This window comes from Echinops telfairi, unplaced genomic scaffold (assembly GCF_000313985.2).
Source record: "Echinops telfairi isolate 266 unplaced genomic scaffold, ASM31398v2 ScPeMD7_9;HRSCAF=40, whole genome shotgun sequence".
Taxonomy (NCBI): Eukaryota; Metazoa; Chordata; class Mammalia; order Afrosoricida; family Tenrecidae; genus Echinops; species Echinops telfairi.
The window spans coordinates 79,481,170-79,488,623 of NW_022103906.1; the positions used below are offsets into that span (position 1 = coordinate 79,481,170).

General features: G+C 44.0%; 1 non-coding gene and 1 pseudogene across 1 annotated transcript; both read right to left on the bottom strand.

Annotated features, from left to right (window-relative positions):
• Nucleotides 1-2,785: 2,785 nt before the first annotated feature.
• On the bottom strand, nucleotides 2,786-3,248 carry LOC105978500 (annotated as a pseudogene).
• Nucleotides 3,249-4,640: 1,392 nt separating this feature from the next.
• LOC115868340 lies at nucleotides 4,641-4,804 on the bottom strand. Its single transcript, XR_004045521.1, has one exon. It is a non-coding gene; the product is annotated as a U1 spliceosomal RNA (small nuclear RNA).
• Nucleotides 4,805-7,454: the final 2,650 nt, after the last annotated feature.

Consider the following 7,454-nt stretch of genomic DNA (forward strand, 5'->3'; position numbering starts at 1 on the left):
ATATATTGGACAACATGGATGCACACCTTTCCTGATTGAAAACCATGCAGCAGTCCTTGGTTCTGTTCACACAACTGCCTCTTGACCCACGTACACATGATGCAAGAGCACAATCAAGTGTTCTGGACTTCCCATTCTTCTCACGGTTATCTAGTTTGTTATGATCTACGCAGTCAAATGCCTTGGCAGAGTCAATAAAACACAAGTAAACACCCTTCTGGTATTCTCTGCTTTCAGCCAAGATCCATCTGCTATCAGCAATGATATAGACAAGTGATGAGGTTGTGCTTAAAATAAGAATTAATTGGAAAGCAATCAAGAGGAGGTGGGAGACTAGGTACGGAATTTTAAAACACTGTTGAGAAAAGGAAATTATACTCATGTAGAGGAGCTTTTCAGACCACAATACATGAACTGTTGATTTGTGTAGATTAAAAGCTTAAATGACAGGACACCATTTATACGAACAATGAAGGTTGGGGCTAGGGTATATCTTTCAATAACACTCATTCACAAAGGCCTAAATTCTGAACACCGGGTTGCAGAAGGCTATGGGCGGCAGTGGAAGTCCCAACTCCAGCTGCAGGGTCCGTCCCCACCTAGATTGAGACAGGTGAATCCTCTCTGACCATAGTCCAGGATGGGCACAGCCTTGCTATCAGACCGGGAGCACTGCCCAGTCAATTATGGCAGATGTTGGTACACTAAATGTAACACCTTAGCATTAGCTCTCCCTTTTTGACTCATTTTAAAGTTCTTTCCATGTTTTATATTGTCTGCTTTCTTTTTTATAGAGGCTTTCCTTGGGGGGAGGTGATTGTTTGCGGCTTTTGTTCTGTATGATGCTTTGTATATGAAATCCAGGGTAGGTAAATCTATAGCGACAGTAATGGGATTAACAGTTACCAAGGGACATGGCAGGAAGGTTGGGGAGAAATGGGGAGCTAACCACAGTGAGTATAGGAAAGAAGAAAATGTCCTGACATTGATTGCAATGATGACTGCCCAACTCTCCTTAATATGATTGAACTATTAAATTATAGGCTACGTGAATTGTATATGATACATTTAATAATCAGACAGGGGTTCCCAGTAATAATATAATAATATATAAATTATACATTATATGCATACACATTATATATTGAATGCCAATAAATCTATTTTAGAAAGAATTTAAAAGCTCTGAGCAAAGTTCTAAAGAACTCTCTGATGAGCCCAGTGCTTATATTTTTGTTTTGTCTTCTTTTCATGTTCCTCTTAGTATCTTTATTATTTTTTTATTATTTTATTGGGGCTCGTACAACTCTTATCACAATCCATCCATCCATTGTGTCAAGCACATTTGTACATGTGTTGCTATCACCATTTTGAAAACATTTTCTTTCTACTTGAGTCCTTGGCATCAGCTCCTCATTTTCCCCCCATCCTCCCCCACCCTCCCTTCCTCATGAAACCTTGATAATTTATAAATTATTATTATTTTTTCATATCTTACCCTGACCGATGTCTCCCTTCACCCCCTTTTCTGTTGTCCATCCCCCTGGGAGGGGGTTATAGCTAGATTATTGTGCTTGGTTCTCCCTTTCTCCTCCACCTTCCCCTTACCCTCCTGGTATTGCTACTCTCATTATTGGTCCTGAGAGGTTTATCTCTCCTGGGTTCCATGTGTTTCTAGCTCTTATCTGTATTCATGTACATGTTCTGATCTAGCTGGATTTGTAAGGTAGAATTGGGGTCATGATAGTGGAGGTGGAGAGAGGAAGCATTAAAGAACTAGAGGAAAGTCGTATGTTTCATTGGTGCTATACTGCACCCTGATTGGCTCGCCTCTTCCTTGTGACCCTTCTGTAAGGGAATGTCCAATTGCCTACAGATGGGCTTTGGGTCTCCACTCCCCACTCCCCCTTGTAAGGTTGATTTGGGGGTGGGGGGAGGAGAGTAGCTAGGGAATTTTCCACTGTAACTTTGTTGTCTGCAGGTTTGGAGCTAAGCAGCAGCATTCAAAGTTATCTGTAACAGTTAGTCTTCTGCACCTGGGCCTGAAGGCCACTGAAGGGGAGGAGGAGGGGGAAAGGGGGTCTGGCCTCTCATAGTGTCCTTGAAGTGTTTTCACCAGCTCTGTCTCCTAGCCCGCCTGCCCTGCTAACTCCCGCTTCTGCCTGACACCCCTCATTCACAATGATAGGATTTTTTGTTCTGGGTCTTTGATGCCTGATACCTGATCCCTTCGACACCTCATGATCACACAGGCTGGTGTGCTTCTTCCATGTGGGCTTTGTCGCTTCTCAGCTAGATGGTCGCTTGTTTATCTTCAAGTCTTTAAGACCCCAGATGCTATATCTTTTGATAGCTGGGCCACCATCAGTTTTCTTCACCGCATTTGCTTATGCACCCATTTTGTCTTCAGCGATCGTGTTGGGAAGGTGAGCATCAGGAATGCCAGGTTATTAGAAAAAAGTGTTCTTGCATAGAAGGAGTACAGGAGTAGAGGCCCAATGTCTGCCTGCTACCTTAATACTAAACCTATAGATATATGTACATAGATCTATTTCCCTATTGTTATATATAAATATATTTACATATATATGCCTGTATTTAGACCTCTATAAATGCCCTTGGCCTCCTAGTTCTTTCCTCTGTTTTCTTTTACTTTCCTCATGCCCCACTATCATGTTCTGCCTTCGCTCGGATTTCCGTAATTCCTCTCGTTACATTGCCCTTGATCAAGCCCTACCAGGCATCCTACACCTTCCTCGCCATTGATTTTTTTTTTTTTTAGATGTTATAGTTTATTAATTCTCTGGTGTGAAATCCACATAACCAGTGCAGATTGCATCACCGTAGACTCTTTATTCTTTCTGTCTGCAGCACCCACGTTGGCCTTCGCAGTCCCCTGACTGTCTCCATTCTGTTCTTGCGCCCCTTGCGCTATCTTCTTGAGGTCTCTTTCTTCTCAGACAGGCCACGTTTTGCAAGTCTGCGTTTCGGTTCATTTTTCTTTGCATCATCCAAAGAATCGTAAATCTTGCTGAGGCCAGTTGTCTTGCCACCACCAAAATGGGTTCTAAATCCAAATCCAAATATGACGTCCAGTGTGGTCTTGTACATTTTGGCTAGTTTTTCACAAAATTCTCTCTTAGGCACCGTTGCTTTCCCAGGGTGAAGGATGTCAATGACCACTTCTTTTCGCTGAAGTAGTGGCTGGTCATGAACTTCCTGGTCCGGATGGCTACTGTGTCATTCATGATGGCTTAGAACGCTCCAGCAGCCAGAGATGAAAAAAAGAGGTCACCATTGATTTTCAAATCACTCCTTGTTCCCTGGTCCCTGGGTTTGTTGAAATGCCCCTTCTTTTCCACCACCTCCCCCTCTCGCATGCACCGCCTCCCCCCCCCACCAACCTCGGTCCCATTGTTTACTCCTCCAGATTGTATATCACGCCTATCTTATCTAAATGGACATGCAGAGACAATAATAAGCACACAAAAAATAGCAAAACTGCAAAAGAAAACAAAACAACAATAAAAAACCCAAAGACAGAAAAGAAAAACAGCCTATGAATAGTTCAAGGTCTGTTTGTTCACCTTTAGGAGTGTTTTCCAGTTGAGTTTGATGGGGTGCCACGCCCTGGCCCCCAGCGTTTATGTTTTAAAGCACACACTTTATAATGTTTCCTATAGCTACTCAGAGGCCTGTCAAAACATTCCCTTAATAAATAGGCTCCTCTTCTCAGCTGAGGTTACCAAATGTGTGACTTCTAGAGAGGTCACACCAGGAGCGCTGATGGCACTGGAGGTCAGGGGTGGGCTGCTAACTGCAAGGTCGGCGGTTCAAATCCACCAGCTGCTCCTGAAGAGAAAGTTGGGGCACTCTGCTCTTGTAAAGAGTCTCAGAAGCCCGGTTTAGGGTTACTATGAGTAAGAATCAACTTAGTGACAATGGGTTGGGTTTGGGTTTTGATAAGGAAGCTAGGTAGAAAACTGTGGTACTCTGTGTCCCCGAATCAGCCATCGACAGTGCTCCAAGCACAGAGCTACTGGTACACACACGGGTCACCCTGAGTTGGAGTGGCCTGGTGGGGGCAAGAGAGAAAAGGCAAATTAGTGAGGTATTGGGGTTCAGAGAAGGGTATGTTGGTTTGGGTTTTGTATTCAAACTCTCTAGCAGGCTAACTTTCCTACTCAGTTAAATAAACGGAAACCAGTAACGAGTGGTGTGCTGGAACCAGTGCTGTGGTTCCCAGCAAGTGATGACCCAGAGGCCCAGAGGCAGATAGGTGCCCTAGCAGAGAACTGGGGGTAGCTTGGGTGGGATCTGAAAGTTCGGAGGCAGAATCCTCCTGCCCAGTCTGCTCCTTTCTCGCACGTGCTGCTTCCTCGGGCTGCTTCCCAACGCTCTTCTCTCTTCCCCACCGCACGGTTTCTGTCTGGTTTCCATGGACACCAAGATCCGTCACAGGAACAGCAGCAGAAACTCTGAGGCTAGAGATTTCATCAGGTTAAGTCTGCTTTCTTAGCTCCTCAGCCATCGTGAACATTAAGTAGAAACTATTTATTGTATTTTTTTTTATATTGGAAGTGCAATATACCACACTTCAGAAAAAATGAACACATTCTTTTTTTTTTTTTTTTTTTCCTCAGGGGAGAGCGCGAACGCAGTCCCCCACTACCACAAATTATGCAGTCGAGTTTCCCACATTTGGGGAAATCGCAGGGGTCAGCACATCCGGAGTGCAATGGATAAGCCTCGCCCTGGGAAAACCACCTTAGTGATCATGGTATCTCCCCTGCCAGGTAAGAAATGAACACATTCTAAGTGCCTAACTGGATGAAATCTCACAAAGTGAACACCCTTGGGAAGCCACGACTCAGATAAAAATATGTAAACCAGGAAGAATGACTTGCTATAAATGGGATATGTACATCTTACACAATGATATTTATAGCAGCACTCTCGCTGTGAGGTGCCAGCTAGTTAACATAAAGATGATGCACTTTTGCCACAAACGGTTTTCAGTCCCTGGTATAGCTTGCATAGTGAACAGCAGAAACCAGCCTACGGAGGGGTTGAGAGGCTTGCAAACAGCTGTGCAATGCATGTCTCATTGGCTTAAATTATAATAAGGAGTGGGGACTGGGCTGCTAACGCCTAGGCCCGTGGCTCAAACTCATCAGCAGGAGAGAGAGGAGGCTGTCTGTTCCCGGAGAGACTTACCTTCTTGAAGGGCCTACAAGGGGTTGCTGTGAGTCAGAATGGACTCAAGAGCAGTGGGTTTGGGGGTCTTAAAGGCGCCCTGGCAGCACTGTGGGTTCGACAATGGACTGTTCAAACCCACCAGCCCCCTCATTGAAGAAAGTTGTAAGAGATTGTTGGCTCCCATAAAGGTTTATAGTATCAGAAACCCTATCAATAGGTCAATAGGTTTGGGAACCAATGGAAGAAGGACCCCTAAAGGCACGGGGCTAAATATCAATGACCTAAAGCCACCAGTGGCTCCGTGGGAGGAAAACATGGCAGTGTGCTTCTGTAACATTTGACAGCCTGGGAAACTCTGGAGCATTGCTCTGAGGTGAAATCTCATCTGTGGCAGTGTGTTTGGAACACAAGGAGTGGGAAGTGGGGAAAAATCACTTGGCCTGCTTATCTCAACGAAGGGATGAGAAAAGATGACAAGCATTTGTGAATAGTGCAGCCTAGAGGCATAGCATTACTGTGAGTTGGAAAACTCAATGGCAGTGAGTTTGTTTAGCTTGTGATGTGCACAGTCTCACTAAAAAAGGCTGGACTCCACTTGTGGTAGTAACATAATCTGGTGTCAACTTCCAAAGGAGTGGAGCCTAGCCTGTCAATCAGGTTGCAGCTTGATGACCTCACTTGGAGGTGCCAGAGAGATAAATAGCCACTGGAAACCAGATACACATAGACTCTCTGCTTCGTCTTCCTGCTGACAAGACACATGGAGGTTGCTAGAGTCCTTGTGCTGGAGGAACCATGCAGAGACTCCTGCTAGAGTTGAGATGCTTCCACTGCCACTGGATCCACAAGACTTTCCACCCACTAGCCTGTGAACTTCTTGCATTCAGCATCATTGCATGATGTGTTGCATGAGTCTGAAGAGGGATTTATAGACTGGTATCAGACCTATGGGCTAATATCGGACTTACAGACTTCAACTGGAATAGGCTGGGATGTTTTCTTAATATACACTCACCCTTTTATATAAAGCTCTTTCTTATCCACATAAGCGTGTCCTGGATTTGTGCCTCTAGTAAACCCAGACTAACACACCACTCATAGGACTATAGAATGCTTCTCCCCACTCCACATCTTGCCATCACATCAACAGGGTTTCCATACAAGAAGGAGATTATATCTGAAGAGAACTGTAAGGTTCCAGTACTAGGGAAACAGAGATAACAAGAGAGATCACAAGAAGTCCACCAAACGAAAGACTAGCCTCTGATACCTGCAGCTGCAGTTCATGGTAAGCACAATCTAACTCCTAGCCAGATAACCATAAAAGCTCACATGAAAGACTTACTTGCTACAACAGGTCTGGCTTTCAACAAAAATTATAAGACATGCTAAAAAGAACAAAACAAAACAAAAAACACAGTCTAGAGATAGAGGGAACACATCACAACCAGACTCAAATAGGACAGAGATTTTTAATTTGTAATAGAGCTCTGTTGGCATGGTGGTTTCATGTTGGGCTGTTAACCACAAGGTCAGCAGTTCAAAACCACCAGCAACTCTGTAGGAGAAAGATGAGGCATTCTACTCCCATAAAGAGTTACAGTCTTGGAAACCGACAGAGGCAGTTTTACTCTGTTCAATAAGGTCACTGTGAGTCAGAATTGATTCAATGGCAGGGAGCTAGCTTTTAGTTATGATTACTGTAAGAACAACTGGTAGCCTGTTCCACAAGCCTTGGTCTGACTGATGATATTGAGGTTACCTGTTATCTCTTTTCATAGATGAGTCAATTTGATTCCTATTGAGTCCACCTGGTGAGGTCCTTGTGCATACTCACTATCGATGTTGCTGAAAAAGCGATTTTCAATGAATAATGCTTAGTCTTGAAAACTTCTAACATGCGATTTCCAGCATAGTTTCTATCGCCAGGCCATGGTTTCAAGCTACCAAATCCTCTTTTTACGAACTTTCACTTTGCAATCACAGTAAGTATCAATGAGCCTTGATTTCATGTTTCATCCATTTCAGATTGTAGAAGTTGATGTTAAAAACCTTCTCTTTCTTCACCTCCAGTTAGAGTGGTTGGTGAGTAATGTGACCCTGTATCAACTGGTCTTCTTTGTAGGGGCATGGAAATGATCCTATCGGACAGAGTTGTGTTTCTTTTTGATAATGAATGGACCTCATTCCTCTCCAAGCTGTCATCCCTGGCACTAGGCATAGTATCCAATCGTCCAATTCAAAATGGTCCATGC